Genomic DNA, 24,691 nt, shown 5'->3' with positions numbered 1-24,691 from the left:
AAAATAAGTCAAATCCTGTGCAGTGATTACGTTACTGCCATTTTGGGGAAACCAATTTACAATATGTCTAACAGCTCTGTCATCTCTGAAATTTATTATTACAATGTCACCCTTTATATCCTTTATTCTTTGTCCCAACCAGGGAAGGCGCCTGACATGTAGGATTTCGCCATTTATATTTGGTGGTAGTGGACGATTCTGTCTGAGCCAAAATATAATTTTGTTTCTCAGTTGGTAGTGAGCTTCTCTACTACCCTCCTCTAAAGGTGGCTCTCCAGTAAGAACCACCACGTACGGAACTGCTTCCGGAGGCAGTTCTACTATATGCCTCTTAGATGCAGTTACCCTCGCAGGATTTTCGTGGCAATTCAGTTTTGGGGGATTTGGTTTTGGGGCATTTCTTGAAAGATTCAATTTTCCACCTACTTGAGCCTCCTTATCATTGTTTTTGGTATTTGACCCTGTTGTTTTGGGAGGGATTGATTTCGGCGGTTTTGTTTTAGCTAAGTTGGTAGTTTTTTTTTTTTTGAGCGATGGTATTTGGGGCTAAAACAGAAATTGAATGCGCTAGTGTGGACTTTGATAGGTCCTTAGTAGCCCCTTTAATTTCCCCGATAGCTTGTTCCAAATTATCCAGTTGTTGGGCTATTCTTTTTAGCCTCTCTACTAATGGGAATATAAATGATCTCATTAGCTGTTCCATGCTGCCCACTAGATCAGTGGTGGATGAATCTTTTATTGGGACATGTGGTGGGGTAACTACTACAGATGTTAAGGGTGCGTTAGGTGAGGAGCTTTTTGAATTCCCAAAATTAGAATGGATAATCTTGTTTTTCTGTGGACCATTCCCCCTCTTTCTCCTTTTTTTCAGGGGTGGGCCTAGGGCTTGAGGGGTTTTGAGAGTTTTCTTTGTTTTTTGGACAGACTTTGCTTGTGGCAACGGAGTATCCGACAGAACTTCTACCTCCGGAATCGAATTACATAAAGAGGCTGAGACATTTATGATCGGGTCATTAGTTTCAGCTAATTGAGGGGATCTATCCTGCAAAAGTAGTGGGATACTGTCACTAAAAGATACCTCACAGTCCTCCCTTTCACAATATATGCTCGGAACGGGTGAGATAGCTAGCTGTAATGGGCCCAGAGACGAACGCTTGTTCTTAATAAGTTCCACTGAGCGTCGTCTCTCGGCCCGTCGCTCTGCAAGTGCAATTTCCCTGTCAGTTTCTGTGGTAACCCTGATGACATAATTGTCAAGTGTACCTCGATTGACTCCTCCAGCTAGTAGAGACTTATCTTTGGGAAGGGACGACGTCATGATAATCACTAGTCACTATGGGGACTATAGGGACCTAGTTTAAGCACACAAAAACACTAGAAGTAGTCTTAAACAGGTCACCATGCGAGCATTTATAACGTAGGACAAAATAGAGTACTTTAAGTGAGTCTGCTTGCTCGAGAGTTGATGTAGGAATCCTTGTCGTATATAAAACGTCACTGAAAAAGAGGGGAGCCCAGCCCGGCCTCCTCCGGCCTAAGAGGGCCCGCCCTTTGCCCGGGCTTCACCCGGGCTACTCCCGCGCGCGTCCCGCGGTGCGGGAGGAGCGCAGTTGTATTTATGCACCTCCGGGCGCGTCCAATGAGGTAGGTGGGCGGGACTAGGAGTGGGTTGTGGGGGCTGTAGTCCCCCCGCTCAGCGGCCGCGTTTGGTAGGCGGCGGCGGGGGGGACCGGGTGCCCAGGATACAGCGCTTCAATTCACCAAGCGCTCCGTAGTTCAAAGTCCCCAGCAAATGGTCCAAGATCAAAAATGCACCAAGAAAGATTCCGGCGTGAACAGAGGCTCCCGCTCCCTCAGCGGAGCTCAGCTGTTTTTATGCGCCTCCGGGCGCGTCCAATGAGGTAGGTGGGCGGGACTAGGAGTGGGTTGTGGGGGCTGTAGTCCCCCCGCTCAGCGGCCGCGTTTGATAGGCGGCGGGGGGGGGGACCGGGTGCCCAGGATATAGCGCTTCAATTCACCAAGCGCTCCGTAGTTCAAAGTCCCCAGCAAATGGTCCAAGATCAAAAATGCACCAAGAAAGATTCCGGCGTGAACAGAGGTTCAACGTGAATTAAAAATATCCAGAGGTTGTCAGTAAGAAGATAAAGTCAAATCAACCGCCGTGGGTAAGAAATTTCCCCCACCCAGCACAGTGTGCCTGGGTGTAGCAAGTCGACATGTTTGGCGCCTCGCCTGCCACATGGGTGAATGGTACTTCATCAGGACTAGGAACAGAAAAAGTAGATGAAGTGCACATTAAAATGAATATAAAAACAGGTACCCTCAGAATAAGTCAGGGTGGGCCACACTACTGTATATCCTACAGTGTGGTTAATGGTGGAAGCCGCTCCTGAAGAAACCTAGGAAAGAAAGACAAGATAGAGTACATGTAATGTGCATCAGTCCAACTTGATGCATCATAGTGTGCCACAATCGTATGCACATCGCTTTGTATCACAGTTCAAAAACACATGCGACCAAAAGCACACAGAGAGTAACATCCAGCCAGCAGGGTATCCCCAGTGTGTCCACTGGAGAACAAAATATGACCCACACCAGAAATACTGGGTGTCACGTAAGCAGTCTCACCAAGGACCCACCAAGACATCCACAGAGGGCAACGTGCCAAAAAATTGAGAAACCCATTTGAGCCTCTACAAATAGCCGAACAGACTTGGCAGGTCTGAAGACCCCTTACAAATCAAGTGAGGGAATCAAATGTCGGAATGGTGCTAACTCTGTAAACCCAATACACTGCCACTCAAAACACCAATTACAGTTCGAGTGAGGGAATAAGAGGTCGGAGTGATACTACAACCTCCATTACCCCAATGCATTATCACTCAGAAAACCATCTACAAACACCTATCCCCTACATTATCTGGTGACGGGATAAACATTAAGAATAATAAGGCTCATAACATCCTCGCCCATCATTATCAGGAAACTAACTCCAGAAATTGGGGATGATAGACGCCCGTGCCTTGTCGGGCTGTAAGGGAGAAACAACAAAGAGGACAGTAACTAGTAAACTATCTAAAGGGCACCCATGGTGGTTATTGTCCCGGTCATCCATAGTTCGTATAGCCCACGCTCTTCCCTTACTTACAGTTACACCGGGTGCTGGTTCTGGTGCACCTACTCCGTGTGCCTGCCATAGATGGAATAACAATGGCAAGGTCTGGACTAAATAGTAAAGATGATTGGTACCGGGCGGTACCTCCTACCAGAATACCCCGTCTTTCTAGCAGGAAGTGCGCATGTCTGAAAGTGCGCATGTGTAAATAGTATGAAAGGTGCATATGCGTCCAAGGAAGAGAACTACTCTCCTCGACATGCATATTCGTCTCCTAGTAGTGGGAAACCTATGCACCTTGTGAAATTTGGTAACATACCACTGAGATGTAATGAAGACTGGAGACCATCCAGATGTGTGAAGGCCTCACACTGACTGTGGCCTCCAGAAGGGCGCGAGCAAGTATATTACTCCCACAGGTTTTAAAGGGATAGCAATGGCACTGTCTCTGATGAATCAAGGTGGCCCTCCTACTCTAAGGACCGCATTGAAAGTGGTGAAATTCTGCCACCTGCAATTCCGAGTGTCTTCCAGGGCTGGAATTATGGGATCTAACAGGAGTTTATTCAGAACAAATACAGCCTCTGGCACACAGGTCACGGTGCATCATCGAAGTGTTCAACAGCTGTTGCCACCATAATAAAACTCCATGATAGCGTTCCATTGTGTATGCAAACCCCGCACATTCCGACACATTCCATAGTCTACGTAGACAACACCTAGTAATAAAATGAATCAATTAATCAATCAGGGTTTCCAGGCACTAGGATCCTGCTGCGATCAATAAAAGAATTCCGTGAGAGAGGATGCTGTTTGAGGTAGAGGGAAAGGCCGTTCCAGGACTTGGCGGTGAGGTAGGAGAAGGAGTGTCCTCCACTGTGGCTTTGACAGATACGCAGAGTGTAAACGAGGGCTAGCTAGGGAGGCAGAGGGCAGGTGTCTGGAGGGTTGGTGGTAGTTCACGTGGTGTTTGATGCATACTGGTACTTGGTCGTGGAGGGCTTTGTAGGCGGCATATGTCAGCATCTTGAAATGGTATCTTTTCTGGATGGCGAGCCAACAGAAGAGCACTAGCATTAAAGGCAGCCAGCTATGAGAACAAGAGATTCTACGTGAAAGCAGATTAGTTGAATCTGGAGGCACCTTCCCACCCCAGGTATGCAATTCACTTGCATGTCATCACTCATTCCTATCATTCAGTGAGTTCTTCCACAATCATCAGCTGTCCCTGTTTTCCACTTACCGTAAACATTACCCTCAACCAAGCTTTCCTTGTTCCACATTGCACCATCCTCAGGCATCACCTCCTTCATATCCACTTTCATATGTAGGCAACTACACCTGATCATTACACTGCACACAGTGTGGTGTTACACAGCATTGCTTCATTACCCAAGGAACAGCCACTGCTTTCACACCCTTGGATTGATCATGACTCCTATTTCTCAACTGCCTGCTTTTCAGTTGTTTTTGCACCGCATCTTAGTTTACTTGCATCTCTCACCCTTCTCCAACTCAAGCTGAAGTCCTTTTCTGCCCCTCACTTGTGCAGAAGGACTAGCTCATTTTGGGGAATGTTCTATGCTGCAGAAAAATAAATAGCATCTCTGAAAATAACTGCCCTCCACTGTTGCCTATAGTCGTCTGTTGGTTGTAATCCATCTTTGAGGCTCAGTACATCCTTTGCATGTATCAATTGTCAGAGGTGTCTTTTTTAAAGCACCAAACATTTGTGCTCAATGGATCTCTCTGGCCTAAGCCTGTTCATGTTCTTCAAGTTACTCTAAGCATCACTATCAGAGACAGTTTTCCCCAAGACACTTCTCCTTTGAACACCAAATCCAAAAAGTGAAGACAAAAGTACTGGCCATGAAAGAGCCGAGATAAACACATGGCATAACCTTACCATGAGGAGCATACAATGCTTTTATTGGTGTACAACACAATGACAAAGTCAATTGAGCTCTGGGATGGAAGATCTAGAAAAATACACAAAAAAGTGGAAGATCTATAGAGAACAGCCCTGCCTAGTTCCCCAGGTCCTTGTGTTTTTAATTTTCTTTGAATTCTGGGACTTGTATTCTTGTTTATTCCATCATAAAACCAAGTCTACAATTCTCAGTATTCAAAGGTCTAAAACTTGACTGGAGCAGCTCATCACATATAGACCCAGGAAACCGGCATCTGGGACAGATTGTTAGTACAGTTCAACAATGAAATATACTAACTGAGAGGCAAAATCACTGTTAGGTAATGCATTCCATTGAGTAAGAACAAGAACTATTGTCTGTAATGCAAACCTATTTATATTCAAGCATTATATGAAACATGAGAACATTGGAAGTTCTTGACAATTATGAATAAACTGTTGCTTATAAAGTAATACATTTGCTAAACCAGAACATTCTGCAGTTGTGACAAGCATTTGTAAGCTTGTCATTTTTAAGGTCAAGCTTCTAGTTCACGTTGTGCACAATTCAGTAATATTTGGTTTGCTTTTGGTTGAAGAAAACTGTGACTGCCTATTGCAAATAAGCACATTTTAAATGTGTGTTATTTCAGCTTTGATTTTTATATTACCCATTGCACATTCAGCTACTGAGCTAAATATTTTTTTAAGTTAATTTGTATTCTCAATCACTACCAAAGAGTTAGCCCCATTTCAAGATTGCAAGATGAGTAGCATTGTCTTCGTAGCATATATTTTGGGGTATTTGATTGCTATAATACATGATTTCTAAAATATTGCATATATATTATAGATGAAAAGAAATATAAAAAATAAATTTCTACGCACCTTTACCTATTAGATGCATTCTGGTTGGCAAATAACATGTGCTGTATCTTCACGGTTGAAGACCAGGGTATCACAATCCCTGAAAATATGTATTTTTAGAATGAGCCTGAGTAAGCGCGCAAGCGCTGCTCTGGCGATCTGCTGTAGTAGAGTACAGAGGAGAAGCCCCGCCAAATTTTTTCATCAGCTTCTGTCTTTGTCCTTCGTAAATGCTGGCTTCTGATTCCTTAATAGGCTTGTAAGTACCTCCTTAGTACCGCCTTCGCTTCATTTGTAACCTCCCTTAGCTACTGGCCCCTTTACTTGGGTTGTTACACAGTGCCTGTTATTTAGACTTGTAAGCACTATTTTCTTTAATGAGTTTTTCCTACTTCGAGCACAACAACGAGCTTTGCTCACATTCAAGGCACCATGTGCACTTTCACTTTCAAGCAGCCCGGACAATGGCATTGCAAATATTTTTATGCAGGGGCGCTGCTCTTGATCACGTGGCCCTCCTATTTTAATATTCATGGCAGAATGGAAAACCCATTTTTAAAACATGCAAGTTATGGGCACAGAAAATAAAAAATATAAGGGCCATTGGGCAGTGCCTTCGGGTGAACGCGAAGCAATTGCAATTTAAAATGCATGGGCCCCGCGGTGAGAAGTCACCTGTTCCTGAGTTCAGTTCCAGCCCACAGGGCTAATGAACACGGCCTGATCACAATGCCTGCAGGGGCACCCTGGAGTCACAGAAGGTTGAATCATATTGTCTCTCCTGGGGCTGGGGGGAGACCTTTCTTAATTAACTGTCAGAAATGAAGGTGCAGGCAGGGCACGTCCACAAGCTGTATGTATGCCACTCTCGGGAGACGAGAGACACATGACCTTTAGAAAATCATCACAATTCTACAAATACAAAAAATCTGAAGATGTGCTTGAAATGTTCCATCATGTCCTACATTTAATTAATATAAACAGAAGTGTGGCCATTTATTTCCTAAGAGATGAAAAGCAAAGGCGAATATTTGAACAACAGTTGATCGGATAGTGGGTGGATATAAACGGTTATAGTCATTTTATAATGCAGTCTTCAAACTAAAATTGGTTTGTGAAATGTGTGTTTCTTCTCTCATTTCGACTACGCTTGCAATCCCGGACATTTCAGTATGCTCGTGCCTCTTGCTCATAGTAGAATATTTTTACCAACATTGGACGGGTACTCAAATAGGGCTTTGGTGGGGCGACTGACCAGCGGGAGGCCTGACCTCCACCCCTGGGTTGTTGGGCCTTGGTGCAGCCCAGGGCCCAATTGGGCTTGTTGGGCTACATCTTGGGCTGGGGGTATATCACCGGCTATTTTAGGTCACCAGCCACCATTTCGGTGGGGTAACACGACAGCCGGTTGGGCTCAAGGCGCGTATGACAAAACGGTTTTTTCGGGCTTTTGTCTTGTGTCGCGAGTTGTTCAGCTATTGTGCACCTGTTTACTGCTGTCGGAGCCGTGAGGCAAGGATGTCCGGGGCAGCCACCGAGGATCCTAGCGTGGAGGAGGCCATGCGCCTGTTCGCGGAAGCGGGCCGCATGGACCTGCTGAGACCCAAAATTGAGGTGAGGCCTCCACGGCCGGCGTCAGACGGGGTCGTGGCGGCAGTATGAGCATGCCCGTGGACCCGAAAGTCAAGGGCCGCAAAATCTTGGAGCGAGCGCGTCCGCACTGTCAAAGCGGCCGCACAGGGTAAGGCACCGTGGAGGGAGGCGGGGCGCCGTCCGGCGTCCCGCTCTGTCATTTGTGTCTGGGGTGGGCGGGGCCTGTAAGGCATTGAGTTGCTTGAGGAGTCCCCTGGGGGGGGAGGTAGCTCTGCCTGTAGCAGAAGGTGGCCTGGTGGACAGGGGGTGGGGAGGGGAGTTGAGCAACCGGGAGATGGGCCCAGCAAGGGAGGGGACCCGGTGAGTGGTAGGTTGGGATCGGCAGGCCTTGGTGATAGGCAAAAGGAGTGGCGACTCCATGGTTTGTGGTTTGCGGGGATGGTAGGAGGGAGGGGGCAGATGGGCCCCCATCATACCAGAACATGGGGGCCATGGGAGGAGGGAGGGGGCAGACGTGTCCCCCTGCATACCTAAACGGGGGGGAGGTGGAGACCAATGCCATCATTGGGGCTGGGAGGGTGGTTGGAGAGGACCCCAGCGGGGCCCAGGCTTCAGTGGTCAGAGGAGGGGGGTTGGGCCAGGGATGGGATACCTTCGGCACGGGGGAGGGCAGGTGGAGAATTGGACAGAGGGCCCCCGAACAGGGAAGGAGGGGGGGGCCTGGGAAATGCGCATATGAGGCTCGAAGACATCCTGGAGTGGAATGAGGAGGAGGAGCAGGGAGTGCCTGGGTGAGGGGCGCCGGGCACCAGTCAGGGTCTACGCGTGCCAGAAAAGGGGTCAGGGTGTTTCCCGGCATGGCGGGGGATATTCGGCGAGGCTGGGCTGGGGAGGAGAGGGAGGTGCAGAGCAGGCCACGGGGGTAGGGGAGATTTTGGGGATGGGTCAGGAAGGGGAGGGCCATTGGCAGTGGTGTCCAGGGGCTAGAGGGACAGAGGAGGGTGTTAACACCGGCATGTCGGACCTTGCTTTTACGTTACAGGAGCAGCAGGTTATACACTAGGGTGAGTTGCATGCGGCTCCGCCCCACCGAGAGGATGGGAAGGCAGTGTCACGAGTGGGCATCCAGACCCCTGCGAGAGACTTTCAGGATGCAGCACACTGTAGGATGGAGGCGCGATCTATAGTGCCACAACCCCGGTGGGTCGATGCGGCCTCTGGGGCACAGGTTACTAAGACCACACTGAGGGAAAAGTCAGATGGACTGGTGTCAGACCAGCCCATCAAGACATGGCTTGGCAGTTCGGGCTGGACTGTTCCCATGAGGCACAGGGTCAGACTGTTTTGCATATGGCCAAGTCTGAACTGGGGTGGTGGAGTGAGCTAAAGAACGATGATGGATTAAACCCAGATCAGTTGACTGGGGGTGAGTGTTTGATTTGCTCAAGCGCTCCGTCCATCATCCCCTTTGTTATCGCTTTGTTCGCCCTAAGTTGGCAGGGTATACCCAGACGTGGGTCCCTTGCTCACTCTGCCACTGGATTCAAGATAGCCTGGCTGATGAGGGTTATGAACTCGAAACCGGTCCCAGGATGCTTGTTTCCGGTCCAGGGAAGACATGGCTTAGCAGTGCAGGCTGGACTGTTCCCATGAGGCACAGGGTCAGACTGATTTGCATATGGCACTGTCTGAACTGGGGTGGTGGAGTGAGCTAAAGAATGATGATGAACGATAGCAGCTGACGGATTTCGATACTTGGGGATCTTTGTTAGCTCGGACCCAGCCTGTTTTTACGACTCACATTTGGCCCCGCCTCCGGCCAGACTGCGTGCAGATGTAAAGCATTGGAGGACCCTGCCCTTAACACTGGTGGGGAGGGCGGCGCACTTCAAGATGCTGGCCCTTCCTCGCTTTCTATATGTTCTGCATAACTGTCCGTTCAAAGTCACAGATTCGTACTTTAGAGCTGTTGAGGGTGAAATGAATGCGTTACTACGGGACAGAAAGGCCCCTAGAATTGCTAGGCAGAAACTGACGAAGAGTTGGTACGATGGGGGCATAGCCCTCCCAGACCTGCAACAATACTCTTGGGCAGCGCAGCTGGTGACTGTTAATCATTGGATGTATCACTCTCCAGACGACCCAGTGTATGCGCTCGATAGATACCAGACTGACCGCTCGGGTTATCTGGGGGCTCTATACACCACTGATAGGAAAAACAAGGGGAAGTTCTTCGGACCGACCAAACATACACTGGACATTTGGCGTATAGTCACATCTAGACTAGGCTGGACAGGCACTCTCTCGCTGGCCACGTCATTGTGGTTTTGGTATCAGCATCGATTTGACAAATGGGACCTTATCGGATTATCCACAGTGGGAGATCTGGTCAAAAAGGAGGCGATATTGGCCTTTTTGAGCTCCAGGAGAAATATACAGATACTTAGAAATCAGACACACGCTACAGGCCCTCTCTCGCAGACATACCAGTCATCACCTTTGGAAGATCGCCTGCTCGATGGTCCTCTCGGGTCAAAGGCGATATCCTTAACTTATAAGAAACTGAGTAACAATCTTCCAGATACCTTCCCGAAGCTCGGGGAACGCTGGCAAAATGATATGGGCCCCATAGAGGACGACGACTGGCAATCGGCACTAATGTCCCCATGTAAGGCGGCTATCACTCAGAGATTCTGCATGATCCAACTTAGAATACTCCACAGATCGTATATTACACGGGTCGTCTTGGCCAAAATAGGGTCCAAACCCGATGATAGGTGTGTAAGGGAGTGTGACCAGCAGGCCACATTTTACCATACTCTGTGGTCTGGCCCCAAGGTAGGCTCCCTCTGGGAGGGAGCCACAACTCACTTGTCCACTGCCGTAGGGAAAGAACTAACACTAACCCCACAACACGGATTATTGAACATCTGGGAGGCCACTGACTTAACGGAACTCAAACAACAGTTTACAACACTGGGCTACAGGTTGGTAAAAAGAGAAGTGGCTAGAGGTTGGGGGGACAAACACCCGCCTCGTGTCACCATATGGGTCAAAGAGAAGGACAGGTGTATGCTGGCAGAGACGGAGGTCTATAAGGCGAGGGGATGCACTAAGAAATGGGACAAGAAGTGGTCGAAGTAGAATAAACACAGGGGAGACTTATGTGTAACCCCCACGATCGAAATGGAACTGCGCAGACAAGAGAGACTTGTAGGAGATATGTACTGACTAATCTTGGGCTGGAATATTTTGATGGTAACATGCAATATGTTGTTCAATCATGTAATGTACTACTGTGATTTTATTCAATAAACAAAGTAAAAAAAAAAAGAATGAGGACGAAGAAGGGCAGGAGGGATGAGGGGAGTGTTATTAATGATGTGTCTTGTTGTTTGCAGAAGGAACAAAAACAATTGCGTACGGTTGCAGATGGCGTGGCGCCACCTCCTCCACAACTGGTTAAGCGGCGGGATCCGGTGAGGACGCCAACCCTGATGCCAGGTAAGGGCAGGACTGACACGTATAATGGCTGCAAAATACGGAGCAGAGTGGCAATGGGACAGACGCGTGGGGAGGTGAAGAGGGTGGATGCGCGTGCTGATTGGCTCAGATGTCAGGGATGCTGGGGTTGGACTGGGTAGGTGGTGGGATCCGGTGAGGACGCCAACCTTGACGCCAGGTAAGGACAAGACAGGTATGCATAATAGCAGTAAAATACGGAGCAGAGTGTCCGTGGGTACAGACGCATGGGGGGGCGAACAGAGGGAGGTGCGCTTGCTGAGAGGCGCCTACGTTAAAGATACTGGGGTGGGTCCAGAGTCACTAAAGGCGGTCGGGGACAAAAAAAAGGGTGGGGCTGCGGCAAGAGGGCAGGGGGAGGATCAGGCGGCGGGGTCAAGAAAAGTTGCAGTCACAGAAGACAAGGGGGAAGAAGAGGTAAACACAGAGGAGGCTAAAGAGAGCCACAAAATTAAACTGAAGAGGTTGCCTTACATGGAGGTAACTAAGCCTTTGGGGGCCCACCTTATGTTATCCACTGAAGAAAAGATTTGGAAAGGCGAGTATGTGGACATGCTGAAGCTGCTACATAGGAAGCTTAGAGCGAAAGAGGGGTCCAAAGAAGAAGAATTAGAGCTAGCCTAGAGACATCGAGTAGCCATGACCATTGAGAATTGGTCAGCAGCATTCTTGATATTCGCCAGTGTATACTGTGAAAAGTATCCAGACAGACCCGTTGCACTGTTCAAATACATGGATGTAATCAGAAGAGCCCAAATAACATACGGGGGTATGCGTGGTCCCATTATGATAAGGTGTTCAGGGCGCGGATGGCATGGGACACAGAGGCTAAGTGGGGGTAGATAGATACAGACTTAATCCAACAGACAATGGGAGTGGTGAAGTTTGGGAAGACAATATACACGGCCAGTGGTCTTCTGCTGGTGTCCCGCCCCTTTCAGAACCACCCCACCCGAGGGGGGTGGGGTACACAGAAAAAGGCATAGGGAGCATACAGGGAGCATGCTGGGATTTTAACAAAGGTACATGTGCCAGGGAGTACTGCAAGTTTAGGCAGGAATGCTCGAAGTGCCCAGGCAGACACCCACTGGTGCAATGCTATGGGCCGCGGTTTAACGGACAGGGACAGCAGTTCAACCAAGGCACACAACAGCACGCGGGGGTAGGGGTGGCAGAGGAGCACAAGGGAATATGGGAAAGCCTCATACACCCATTAGACAGCGCTGTTTGGAACAGTGGTTGGCGTCTTATCCACAGAAAGAAGACACAGAGCTCTTGAGAGGCGGTTTTAAAGAGGGTTTTAGACTAGGTTATGAAGGGCCAAGGTCCGCCAGGTGGGCAGAAAATTTGAAATCTGCTAAGACACGCGGCAGTAGTGTGAGAAAAATTGTTCAAGGAAATCGCGGAAGGGAGCATGGCGGGCCCATTCAAGGTTTGCCCCATCAGAGACCTGATCATTTCCCCAAGGAGTAGTGCCAAAGAAGGACCCAGGGCAATACCGGCTGATACAACACCTCTCATGGCCTGATGGGGCGTTGGTTAACAATTTCATAGCTGACTATTTGACTTCAGTGTCCTATTCATCAGTAGATGTGGCCAGAGATTTGGTAGCAACAGTAGGGGCTGGTGCCCTGATGGCAAAATGCAATATTAAGTTTGCTTTTCGCTTATTGCCAGTGCACCCTGAAGATTATCAGTTGCTAGGCATACAGTTTGATGGCCTCATATCTGTGGACGAGGCATTGCCAATGGGCTGTTCGAAATCCTGCGCATTATTTGAGCGTTTCAGTTCATTTTTGCAATGGGTTTTCTCATGGTACACCAATAAAGAGACGGTGACACAGTACCTCGGCGAATTCTTCCTGTTGGGCCAGCCTGGTTCAGCGGACTGTCAGCAGCAGCTGACAAGTTTTAAAGAGCTCATGGGTCACCTGTGAGTGCCCCTGGTGCCTGAGAAGCCATAAGGTCCGAGTACAGTGTTGTCATTTCTTGGCATTTAATTGGATTCGGGGGCAATGGAGGCACGCATTCCGACGGACAAAAAGTTGCACATGCTGCTATTGATTGATGACATCCTGGCCAAACAGAAAGTGACAGTCAGGGAGGTGCAGGTCCTGCTAGGACACCTACATTTTGCATGTCGGGTGGTGAGGTCAGGATGGATGTTTTGCAGGAGATTGAGGATGTTACTAGCAGGTTTGACAATTCCACACCATCACATGTGGCTGTACGCCGGGACTAAAAAAGATTTGCGCACCTGGTGCAAATTCCTGGAGGATTTCAACAGCATCCCAATGGCGACGCCGGGGGAGTGGGAGTAGGATGTCACAATCTACTCTGATGCTGCAGGGGAAGGGGGGTTTTGGTCTGTACTGGCAAAGGAGTTGGTGCGCAGAAGAGTGGCCTCAACATTGGAAGAATGGGGGGAGGAGCATTGCCTTTTTGGAACTCTTTCCACTAGTGGTGGCAGTGACCGTATGGGAACAGGACTTGGCAAACAAGAAGGTGATTTTTAAGGTGGACAATATGTCAGTGGTGCAGGTGGTAAACAGGCAATTCGCAAGGGATGCTCAGGTACTAAAGGTAATGAGGGTTTTTGTGCTTAGCTGTTTGGAACACGATATCTTGTTTCAAGCCAGGCATGTGCCAGGAGTGGACAAAGACATTGCGGACGCTTTGTCTCGTTCGCAGTGGGAGAGGTTCCATGGTCTAGTCACGGAGGCGGAAAAAGGGCAGAACGCCGGTTCCAGCAGGGATGCAGTACGTAGTAGACAAAGGGTGTTCCAGCTGGTGGTAGGTTCATTGACCGCATCCACGCTGAGAGCATATGAGCAGGTCTGGAAAGAATTCCTAGAGGGTGGAGCCCAGCGAAGAGGAGAGCAATGGGCGAGGGAAGAGAAGTTTGTTCAGTTTATGTTGTCCATGATTGACAGCAGCTTATCAAAGGTCACTATTGCAGACAATTTGTCTGGCAATCACGTTCATGGGCACCGCATACTGGAAGGTTGGGTGAGGGACAGGAGCAGCAGGCCTCGGGTGAGGAGGCGGTTGTCTATAGTGCTGTTGTCTGGCTTGCAACGGGTCTTGCCGAGGATCTGCCGGAATGAGGAGGAGGTCGTTTTGTTTTCCACTCTAATATCTTGGATGTATTTTGGGGCTTTTCGGGTTTCTGATTAGCTGGCAGGAGGGGTGTACAAGGGGTGCAATGGAGCGACATGGAACTTCGGGAAGAGGGGGTGGCAGTGAGGATTAAACAATCCAAAACAGTCCAACGGGGAGTTGGGAAGTGGATGGTCATGGGTGCTGCTAAGGATAAAGGGATATGTTCAGTATTTGGGGGGTGGTGAGCGGGGGGCAGGGTTTGGGTGACGGAGAAGTTTTCCACACAGAAACAGGCAGCCGGGTGACTGCGGCTCAGCTGCTCTGGATCATGAGAAAAGCTCTTCTATTTTGGGAGGATGTGCCTGGCCAGTTTGGTACCCACTCTTTTCGCATAGGGGCAACAACAGATGCAGCAAAACAAGGGTAAGGGAAGGATGAGTGTATGCGTTTGAGACGCTGGAAGTTGGACTGTTTTAACACATACATTCAGCTGTGGCGTTTGGGGGGAGGCATAGTTTGTTAATTTTCCTTTCTCACATCTTTTCAGTGCGGTGGATGGGCCTGCTGCGGCGGAATTGTCCATCTGGATTGTGGGCCCTTCATTTGTTAAATTACATTTGTGGAACACCCTGAGCTTAAGTACACTGCAATATATTTTTTCAGAGAGAATGGGGTACACTTGTCATGTTTCGGACTGGAATTATATATCATTCTGATCAAGGAGGTATTAGCAGAGCGTTGGACATTAGAAGGTATCAAAAGCAGCCCTAGGCGGGGGGTCAGAAAAGTCACGGAGAGACAGAGACTTTTTTGAGTGGCGTGTTCTTGGTAACTAGTTGTTCCGAGCTTAAGTTGGGAAAAGGTATTCCAGTAGCAGGCAGGAAGGGTTAAGTATCATTGGAAAGGTTTACTTAGATAGTTATTTTAGGAAGTGGTAAGAGGTTACAAGTTTAATGTGTCTGCAGGGAATGGACGAGTTGGGAGTTTATAAATGGTTGCAAAGGGGGAACTTTAGGGGTGGGGGTGGGGGCAAGGTAGGAAGAAAATATTTAGTGAGGTTTAGTTTTGTACGGCAAAGGCGAAGGAAAATGTGTTGTAAGGTGCACCTGTCTTCAATAAAGCAGACTTTTTCACACGTGGCAAGCCTTTTTGTGGTCTACGCTGTGCCCCCTCTTTGGCCCAAGAATCATTTGTACTTGAAATGCGCGTCCGTCCCCCACCTTTTACAGTGTGTACATTTTCGTCCTCTCCGTATCTATAGGTGTGCTCTCCCTCCCAAGTCTGCACATGGCAGAGGCCAGGCTTCCTGGCAGATGTAGAATCTGGCTGTAATTTCAGGTCACGTCTTGTGACAAAGCTATTTAAGGATACCCCCATTTGATAGCCTCGTGTTCACCCATCACACTTTTTAGGTGGAGCCCGGTTGACTAAACAATATCGCCACGCCTGTTTCGTGGCTCTTATCCGATTGCAATCAGGTTTCCTTAAACAATATCACCACACCAGTTTTGTGGCTCTTAGCCAATCGCAATCAGGTTTACGTTGGTGATTGGTGTCTCAGCTGCTACAATTGGTTTCAAGTGATTGCTGTGGGGTGTGTTTAGTGTCTGAATGGTGAAATGCTCTGATTATAATTCTGACACCCTACGAAGAAAACATATAAATTGACTCTAGCCTACATAACAAAGGGGCGTGTGAATAAAAAAATTGGGACAGAATAAAAGTACTGAAAGTGAAAAAAAAATGGAAGGAAAGGCACGGGGCAGGAAAGAGAAATAAGTGGGGACGAGTAGACACACATGTAAAAACTTTAATTCTGCCCCACCTTGTACACTCGGTTTCATTTTCAACACATCTGTGCTCTCCTGCCTGCAGCAAGGAGAGGTCCCCCACTGCTCAGGAGGGCAGCAGTCTATGGCCCCATTGCAGCTCATCACTCCACACGAACCCCAGGCTGTTTTCGGGTCCTAAGCATTTCAAAAGTGTAGAAGCCAGAACTAACACTCCCTGCTGCACAGCGGCATTGAAATGCAGGCCAAAGACACCCACAGCATGTCAAAAGCAAAGGGCTGCAGCTACATGCTAAAGTAAGTAACTTAATAAATGAATAGGAGCATTGTTTTGCTCCATTAACATCATTCGTGCCATTTCTTTGAGCAGGCTGGGTGTGGGATTTTTAAATAAGCTTAAAAATTACATGGTCAGCGACTAGCTGCCGCCTCCCCCCCCAATCCGGCACCCAATACCCAGGAACGTGGACACGAGACGTCTTTACTTTTTGGAAGGCGGGCGCTAGTCGCCCGGCCGTATTTATTAAAGTATGAAATTAAAAAAGGTTTTAATTGCATAATCAACAATTTATACAAAAATTCAGCAGGACATTTAGGTTTAGCAATAAGTTTGAGAGCCTGACTTTAACAAAACTCTAATACATGTTATTTTCCTAACTTATACTAAACATCCTCATCTAGAATTTTTGTACATTTCTGGCCATATGGCAGGGTCACTACCGGTGTCAGGTCCTACAAGCTGCGCCTCCCCTCTGGATGTGCGCATGCGCAGTGTTACCCCGGGAATTGCCCGGTCTACGCCCTGAACTCCATTTACCCACTAAAGGAGGGCCCTTACTCAGCGCCGGTGGCGTCGTGAGTCCACGCGCGCGGGGTGGCTACCAGCCTAAGGAAAGCGTGAACTACTCCTACCCGCGCTCCTTTGCTTTGTAGCATCCATTACCTTGCCCCTGGAGTTGTGGGAGTGGCCCGCAGGCCCCTCCCCCTGGGCGGGAACCTCCATAGGATGATGCCCGCCCCCTCAGACCTCAAATATGTGCTCACCGATAATGACCTTACCGCATGCCCCATACCTAATAAATACGACGACCTATGGGAAAAAATTCTAAAGGACAGCTACACTGGCTAATAAAACAGTATCAACGTATAGCTACAAAGGGAAAAAAGGCCTAAAGACACATAGCATTAAATACAGTTCACTTCAAACAGTATCAACGTATAGCTACAAAGGGAAAAAAGGCCTAAAGAGACATAGCATTAAACACAGTTCACTTCAAACAGTATCAACGTATAGCTATAAAGGGAAAAAAGGCCTAAAGACACATAGCATAAAATACAGTTCACTTCAAACAGTATCAACGTATAGCTACAAAGGGAAAAAAGGCCTAAAGATACATAGCATTAAACACAGTTCACTTAAAACCGTATCAACGTATAGCTACAAAGGGAAAAAAGGCCTAAAGACACATAGCATTAATTACGGTTCACTTCACACATGACTTGATAAAAAGGGGGAAAAATTCCTAGACAAAAGCATCAACAAAATATACCAACAGTTCATCTCTATTACCCTGTGAGACCCGTGGACCGTACATCCAGAACTTACCATTCAACCAGACATAAGAACTGCTACCAAACATTTTGTTCCAAGGGATGGTGGGTGGGAAAACAAAGGAAGCCCCGAGCGCGGGGCACACCGTTTCGGCGAGGGAGCGTCCAGGGACAAGGGGGTCTCCTGGGCGCTCCCTATCTCTATATTCCCGAGGGGCCAGGTGGCCCCTCCTCTAGCCCGCCCCCCTTGACCCGGACCCACTTCCCAGGATCCGGGTCAAGGTGGCCGCCAGCCAACCGGCGGTGGGCCGCGCCCCCAGGGCACGCCCCCACCGCCGAATGGCAACAAAAGGAAACTGTGGGGGCGACGGTCGCCGCGCCGCCATGCGTGCGGGGGGGCCGAGGGCCCCCCCTTTTCACATGGTCAGCGACTAGCTGCCGCCTCCCCCCCCAATCCGGCACCCAATACCCAGGAACGTGGACACGAGACGTCTTTACTTTTTGGAAGGCGGGCGCTAGTCGCCCGGCCGTATTTATTAAAGTATGAAATTAAAAAAGGTTTTAATTGCATAATCAACAATTTATACAAAAATTCAGCAGGACATTTAGGTTTAGCAATAAGTTTGAGAGCCTGACTTTAACAAAACTCTAATACATGTTATTTTCCTAACTTATACTAAACATCCTCATCTAGAATTTTTGTACATTTCTGGCCATATGGCAGGGTCACTACCGGTGTCAGGTCCTACAAGCTGCGCCTCCCCTCTGGATGTGCGCATGCGCAGTGTTACCCCGGGAATTGCCCGGTCTACGCCCTGAACTCCATTTACCCACTAAAGGAGGGCCCTTACTCAGCGCCGGTGGCGTCGTGAGTCCACGCGCGCGGGGTGGCTACCAGCCTAAGGAAAGCGTGAACTACTCCTACCCGCGCTCCTTTGCTTTGTAGCATCCATTACCTTGCCCCTGGAGTTGTGGGAGTGGCCCGCAGGCCCCTCCCCCTGGGCGGGAACCTCCATAGGATGATGCCCGCCCCCTCAGACCTCAAATATGTGCTCACCGATAATGACCTTACCGCCACAGGCCAGCATTGTTAACCGACGATCTGGCCTCCCCCTGCCTAGACCTACCCTAGAAAGTTCTCACTCTAGCAAACCTTCCAACCAGGCCCAAACCCCAGGCCCCTTCCTTCCTCCGTCAAATGGACTCCCCTTACCAGGTAGGACAAATACACCCATGTTGGATCATCTGGAACCGGGGCTTGAAATAATTTGTCCCGCTGTGTGTTGATCCTCTTTATCGAGTGATTCAACGCCCTGACCGGGTCCTTGCCACCCTGGGATCAGTTGAGACCCACCCACTGTGCCACCCGGGCTTGTCCTGAAGACCCACCCACAGTGGAGATGAACCCATCAATGAGTATTCGCCTCCCCAGTTTGGCCCATTCAGTCCCCCCTAGGTGAGGTATCACCACTGACAGGGGGTCGGGCTGCTGCGCTAAAAGTCCCTGAAAGCAGTTCCTGAACTGACCATGGCACAGACCCTCAAACCCACTCTTCCCTGTCCTGCGTCCGGCACGTTGTTTGTGCTGGCACATTTTTCGCTCCTCAACTTCTGACGAGGAGTTCCTCCCCTGCGTGGCAGGTTTGAGAAACTGCAAGAACCAGACAAAGACCAAGAAAACCTGGGCAACCATTTTTAGCTCCTCAACTTCTGGTGAGGAGTTCCTCCCCTGCGTGGCAGGTTTGAGAAACTGCCAGAACCAGAAAAAGACCAAGAAAACCTGGGTAACCATTCCCACTTCCACCTTAGGGAATGGGTAACACTTACACCTGCCAGCAATACCTGGGCCCTTGGTGTCTTCTCTCTCGACGTATGCTTTCCTTTTGACGTCCACCCACTGATGATGTTGCGGTGTGGAGTACTCCTCAGATATCCGCCATGGACCCAGCCGTGACTGACGTAAGCATCCCTTGGGCTGTCCACCTGTTGCAGCTGTTGTGATATGGAGCACTCCAGGTATCACCCATGGGCCCGGTCATACATAAATTGGAAAGATAGACACACACCATTAGTCTTTCCGGCAATAACTGCTGTACACGTGTCAGACTTACATTACCATCAGTCGCTAAACTTAGCTAATCTTAAAGCCAGATCCGTACACCTCAATACGCCGACAGCAAATGTTAAGCATAGCCTCATTTTGTCTGCTTCCTACCCACGTCCTTATGCATAGGATCTATGTGTTAAAACAAGACGGCTTACTTAGCAGTGCAGTATCACAGTTGTTGGCTAAAGATTTAGCACAGTCCAAACTCCGCCAGGCCCTAAGCTGGCCCCAAGGACCTTTTAAGTACGCCACTTTGGCTTCTGGGAAATATCATCCCAGCCACCCGGACATGATCACATGCATCCCCAGACTTATGTGATGCCGCAACTAGGCTCTTGGGCACCTTTTTAGGTGTGACATCAGGGTGTGTATCTTCATCAGGACCCCCATTATTCATTCTAGAGGCTCTAGGCCCTGTCTCTATGCCATTCGTGGTCCCCCCACCATATTATTAATATATGGCTTTGGTGTACCCCTAGAGCTCAACGTATATGGTGGTAAATTACTGTGTGCTATAGAGGTCTTCCCACCGAATCATTTGCCTCCAATCTCATCCTAGGCTCAACGTATATTGGCCAATTACCTGTGTGAAAATTAAGTTTACTGACTGAACCAAAGGGGGTGTGTTTAGTACAAATACATATATTTGTTGTTATACACCTGCCCTTTTCCATTTACTCATTCATGACATTTACGAGTGGTAAAACAAGTAGCTCTATATTCCCTCAAGACTTAGCCTGAAGGCTGCACGCAATACAGCTAACCCTAGGATAGTTTACTAATAATGTTGGTTTAAACCTATCATCCATGAAGGGGGCGTTTGGACAGGTGCAATGATAGGACTGGCGTATATCCCCCCTATATTAGTGAACAGCACCTCATATGGTGATTAGCTCCACAATGAAATAAGTCCATTGTTTGGCTTTCTGCCTTGGCTTGCGAAGGAAAGTGGGACCTGGGAAACTGTCCCTCAGTCTCGCTAAGCCCTACCCTTAGATGTCGTTAACCCCCAGGTTGACCCCAATGGAAGGTGGTATACCTTATTCGTGAATGGTTCCATGATAGTTCCAACTATCACCTAGCAGACCACTGATAGTCGTTCTATAATGACAAATTTGACTTATGGCCATGGCTGTTCCTCGGGTAAGAGAACTAAGCAGCAACCATGGCTTCGATAAAGTATAGCAAGTGCTTATGGGACATGAATAAGCAGCCCAGGCATGTCACCAACCATCCCATTCTCTAGGTGAAATTTAATGTCCCCATTTTGCGTGAGCTCCGATTTAGACAATGAGTTTTTCAGAACTGAACTCATCAACCGAGTGCCAACAGCGCATATTTTGGGTAACTCACCACCCCTGGTGGGTACCCGTCCCATCAGGGAGCTGCGTCTGCCTTGTGAATTCTACCCAAGTACAACCCGAGCATTTTAAACGCCCAAGTTCCCCATTGCTGGGTCCCCCCCGTCACGTGGATGCGATCCAGTTGATGGGCATTGGTGACTTTGTGTACCTCGGGTCACATTGAATCCAGCGGGTACCACCCGTGCCAATTTAAGATGGCGTAGGTGCCACCGTTTTTTGGGCTGACTGGATTCTTAAATGCTTGAAGAGCTGGGGATGTGTTACCTTACCACACTTATGTTACACTGGCTACTGATGAAGGAAATGTTAAAGGTACAAGTCTAATTCCTGCTAGAAAGGCAGCAGCATGCCCCCCAATAACCTTAATGTAACAATATACCCTGATAACACATCGCCTTCCTCCTAAGATGTCACACAATTTGGTAACGACCAACCCTGACGTATTTATTTAACACCCACCCGAATGTCTCAATTTACTACGAAGGACATAACAATGTTCCGTGATCCGGGACATTGTCCAGCACAGGGAGATTACGCGCTTTGTCCAGACTCACGGGATGTTGAGCGTCATCACCGAGTCTCGAACCCAGTTCCCCAGAATTGAGAGCAACCACCCTAGCCGTTACAGCCACTTTGTCTGTGGTTGATCTATATCCTGCCCAAACTTCACAAACACCCTAATGGTAGTCCAGGCATACCCGTCACTCTGCTTGTGGATGCCCGCCTTTCCTATCAGAACCCTCACACAATTTCTAGACACCCTTTTCAAACCGTTTATTGTACTACTGGGGCAGTTTGTGATGTAGGACTCCCTTCTCTAATGTCACCCAAGACGAGACCATATCTGGGAATAAAGATGTGGTGAACTCAAGGACACTGCCACCCCAGGCCCCTCTAGAATTTCTGTTGAAATGGCATCACAAGTGGTACCGCTATATAAATTATGTCATATGATTTGTTTTAAAAAGGACATGGTTCGTACTCTAGCAGACTGAGTATTTACCATGATGCATGATACGGAGAAAGCCAATTTCTCGGACCTAGCCTATGTTAGTTATAGAAGGCGAATAAGCGTGTAACTTGGTACACAAAACCAATGAAAGCTCAACACATCATTATAAGTCCCCGAAGGGCACCCAAGAACACTGGAAGGAACTCTACCCTTTGAGCAAGTCCCCCGTATCCGTAAGTATTGTACCAATGCAGAGGACTACCTCACAAATGCCAATTCGCTCTCTAATAAGCTTAGCAAAGGAGGATAGCGCAAGGAATTAGTTCAAACTTCTTTAAAAAGGACATGTTTCCCTACGAGACCCTTTCAGTATACCAAGGCAAGTACTAACTAATCCAATTATTAGTGTACTGAAAGAAAACTGGAAAATTATTATTCAAAGAATGTGTCCCACTTCTAGTCGGGGGTCCAGACTAGCCTACATTTCCAATTGAAATGCGAACCAATTCCTTCTATGTTGTAAAATGCCCTTAAGAGAAGTTGTACCTAGGGCAAACCACTGAGGCAGTAAAATCAAGGGTTTTACAACACCGGTACCGCATCAAGTGCGGTACTCGAGCGGCACCGTGAATCCCTCTCAGGACCCGAACCGAATCAGGTATCGGAGCGCTTTACATAGCCCCAGTTATGTTACATGAGGACGGACCCACATTCATTTTTTAGCACGGGGAGATTTAAGTGATTTACCCAGAATCACAGGAGGTTTTGGCGTCCTTACCGAGACTAGAACCCAGATCCCCAGTTTCAGTGCCCTAGCCGCTAGACCAAATCATCTCCTCCAATTGCACTACATTGTCTCAAAATTAAACGCTTTGGGAGTCCCTTCCAGGTGAAGCCTCTGCGGAGTGCGGACCCCCTTGATTTTTGTAATACTCCCTGGAACAGCAGTCGGAGAATACTTATAGCAGTACAGTGTAGTGATTGTTTTAAAATTAATGGCGTACAAGATTGAATATCAGTATAGCCACACTGCGCACGTCTCTGAACACAAAGCTGCCATTGTTGACAAAGTGCTTCCTGGAACCATACATGTTAATGAGAGGGAAGCTCCTACTGTAGTTGCATTAATTAAGCAGTGCAAATCCCTCTAACCAGATCGCCCACATTTTACAATTGGCAATTACAAGCAAACCAAACACAAGCAGAGAAAGTAACTGTCATAATATTGACTGTACACGTTATTTAAGAAAAAGAAAGCGGTAATTCATATGTCAGTGTAAATGTGAATAGAAATGGTAAACACAGATGAAGCATATATAAGAAGGGCGTGAATCGTTCTGTAGAGAATGTGTTAGCTGATCAGAACATGTAGGGTAACACTGTCAGTGTTGTTGCCTGAACGTTAATTATATCTCAGAAAAACATCCATTTAACGAGATGTAAACCATCCGCCTCGGAAGCCTAGGCTCATTGTAATGCTGAAGGGAAAATCACAAAGGAGAGACTCAAACCACCTATTTCCCTGACCTGCATCGCACTAAAGAAGCAATTCTAAAATAACCGGCTTCTCAACCGTACACTTGCAACAGCTGTGTTCTTTATGAAATGCCACAGCAGAGAAAACACTTTAAGCGATGCCCCTACGTTTTCATACAATTCATTAACTGCAATTACTTTCCTAAAATTGCTAAACAATAATCAAACAATGACAACATGCACCAGCAGTCTCCCCCCCAGGCGCTGCCCTGGTGGACCCTGCTACTCCCCCTCCGCCACTCGTGGTGAAGTAGCCCCCGCTCCCGTTCTGTTCGAAATTGCCCCACACCGGCCTTATTAGCCGTTCGTAACAATTAAACTTGACCGGTCTATGATTGAACCTGTGACCTTGTTTGGAAGGCGGGCGCTCGTAATTGGCGTTATTAGCACCACCTTATAGCGTTATTAGCACCGGCTTCGCGCTTCTTTTCCGTGTTCCCTCTCCCAGGCGCGAATGCCGCTCTACGGAGCTCTACCCCCGACCACCACCGCCCGCACCCGGTACCTGACGGAGCCTCACGCTTGCTCCCACACCGCTCTCCTAGACAAATGCACTGGTACGCCGCCCGCCGAAGAGATGACGACGCGGGCGCCAAGGCAAAGACCACCGATCAGCTTGCGCCTTTCCGCCTCCGTCTCCGGCGCGAAATTCAGCGTCCTGGCAGAAACGGGAGAAAGACAAAAAACCGCTGCCTCGCGTCCCAGGCCGAAGTCGATCCCTCCGACGGCTGGCTCGACCTGAAAAATAAAGCGGGAAAAATTTAAAAAACAAAGGAAGCCCCGAGCGCGGGGCACACCGTTTCGGCGAGGGAGCGTCCAGGGACAAGGGGGTCTCCTGGGCGCTCCCTATCTCTATATTCCCGAGGGGCCAGGTGGCCCCTCCTCTAGCCCGCCCCCCTTGACCCGGACCCACTTCCCAGGATCCGGGTCAAGGTGGCCGCCAGCCAACCGGCGGTGGGCCGCGCCCCCAGGGCACGCCCCCACCGCCGAATGGCAACAAAAGGAAACTGTGGGGGCGACGGTCGCCGCGCCGCCATGCGTGCGGGGGGGCCGAGGGCCCCCCCTTTTCAGTTCCATCTGTGCGGAAACTGTAACTATTTATTCACCAAATTGGTATACTTATTTCTCCATGGCTAAATACTTATAAGGTCCCAAAGACGAGACCGATTGCATTGCAAATGCTTGTTGACTTAGTAACTGTCTTTGAGGAGTCACAGCCTTGTCTGGACTGGCCTTTTATTCCATCTGGTATTTCCCGGTGAACTGAAGCCATTGGAGGCGCC

The 24,691-nt window shown here is 48.7% G+C and overlaps 1 long non-coding RNA gene across 6 annotated transcripts in view; it reads left to right on the top strand.

Moving 5' to 3' along the window:
• LOC144772442 (uncharacterized) overlaps positions 1-24,691 on the top strand; it is a 299,204-nt gene that overhangs the window by 182,102 nt on the left and 92,411 nt on the right. For all 6 annotated transcript variants that reach the window (XR_013599746.1, XR_013599747.1, XR_013599750.1 and 3 more), the window contains one exon: positions 10,886-10,988. This is a non-coding gene — a long non-coding RNA (uncharacterized LOC144772442). The remainder of the gene's footprint in view (positions 1-10,885; positions 10,989-24,691) is intronic.

Source organism: Lissotriton helveticus, chromosome 8, assembly GCF_964261635.1.
Source record: "Lissotriton helveticus chromosome 8, aLisHel1.1, whole genome shotgun sequence".
Taxonomy (NCBI): domain Eukaryota; kingdom Metazoa; phylum Chordata; class Amphibia; order Caudata; family Salamandridae; genus Lissotriton; species Lissotriton helveticus.
This window is presented reverse-complemented; position numbering and strand designations above follow the sequence as displayed.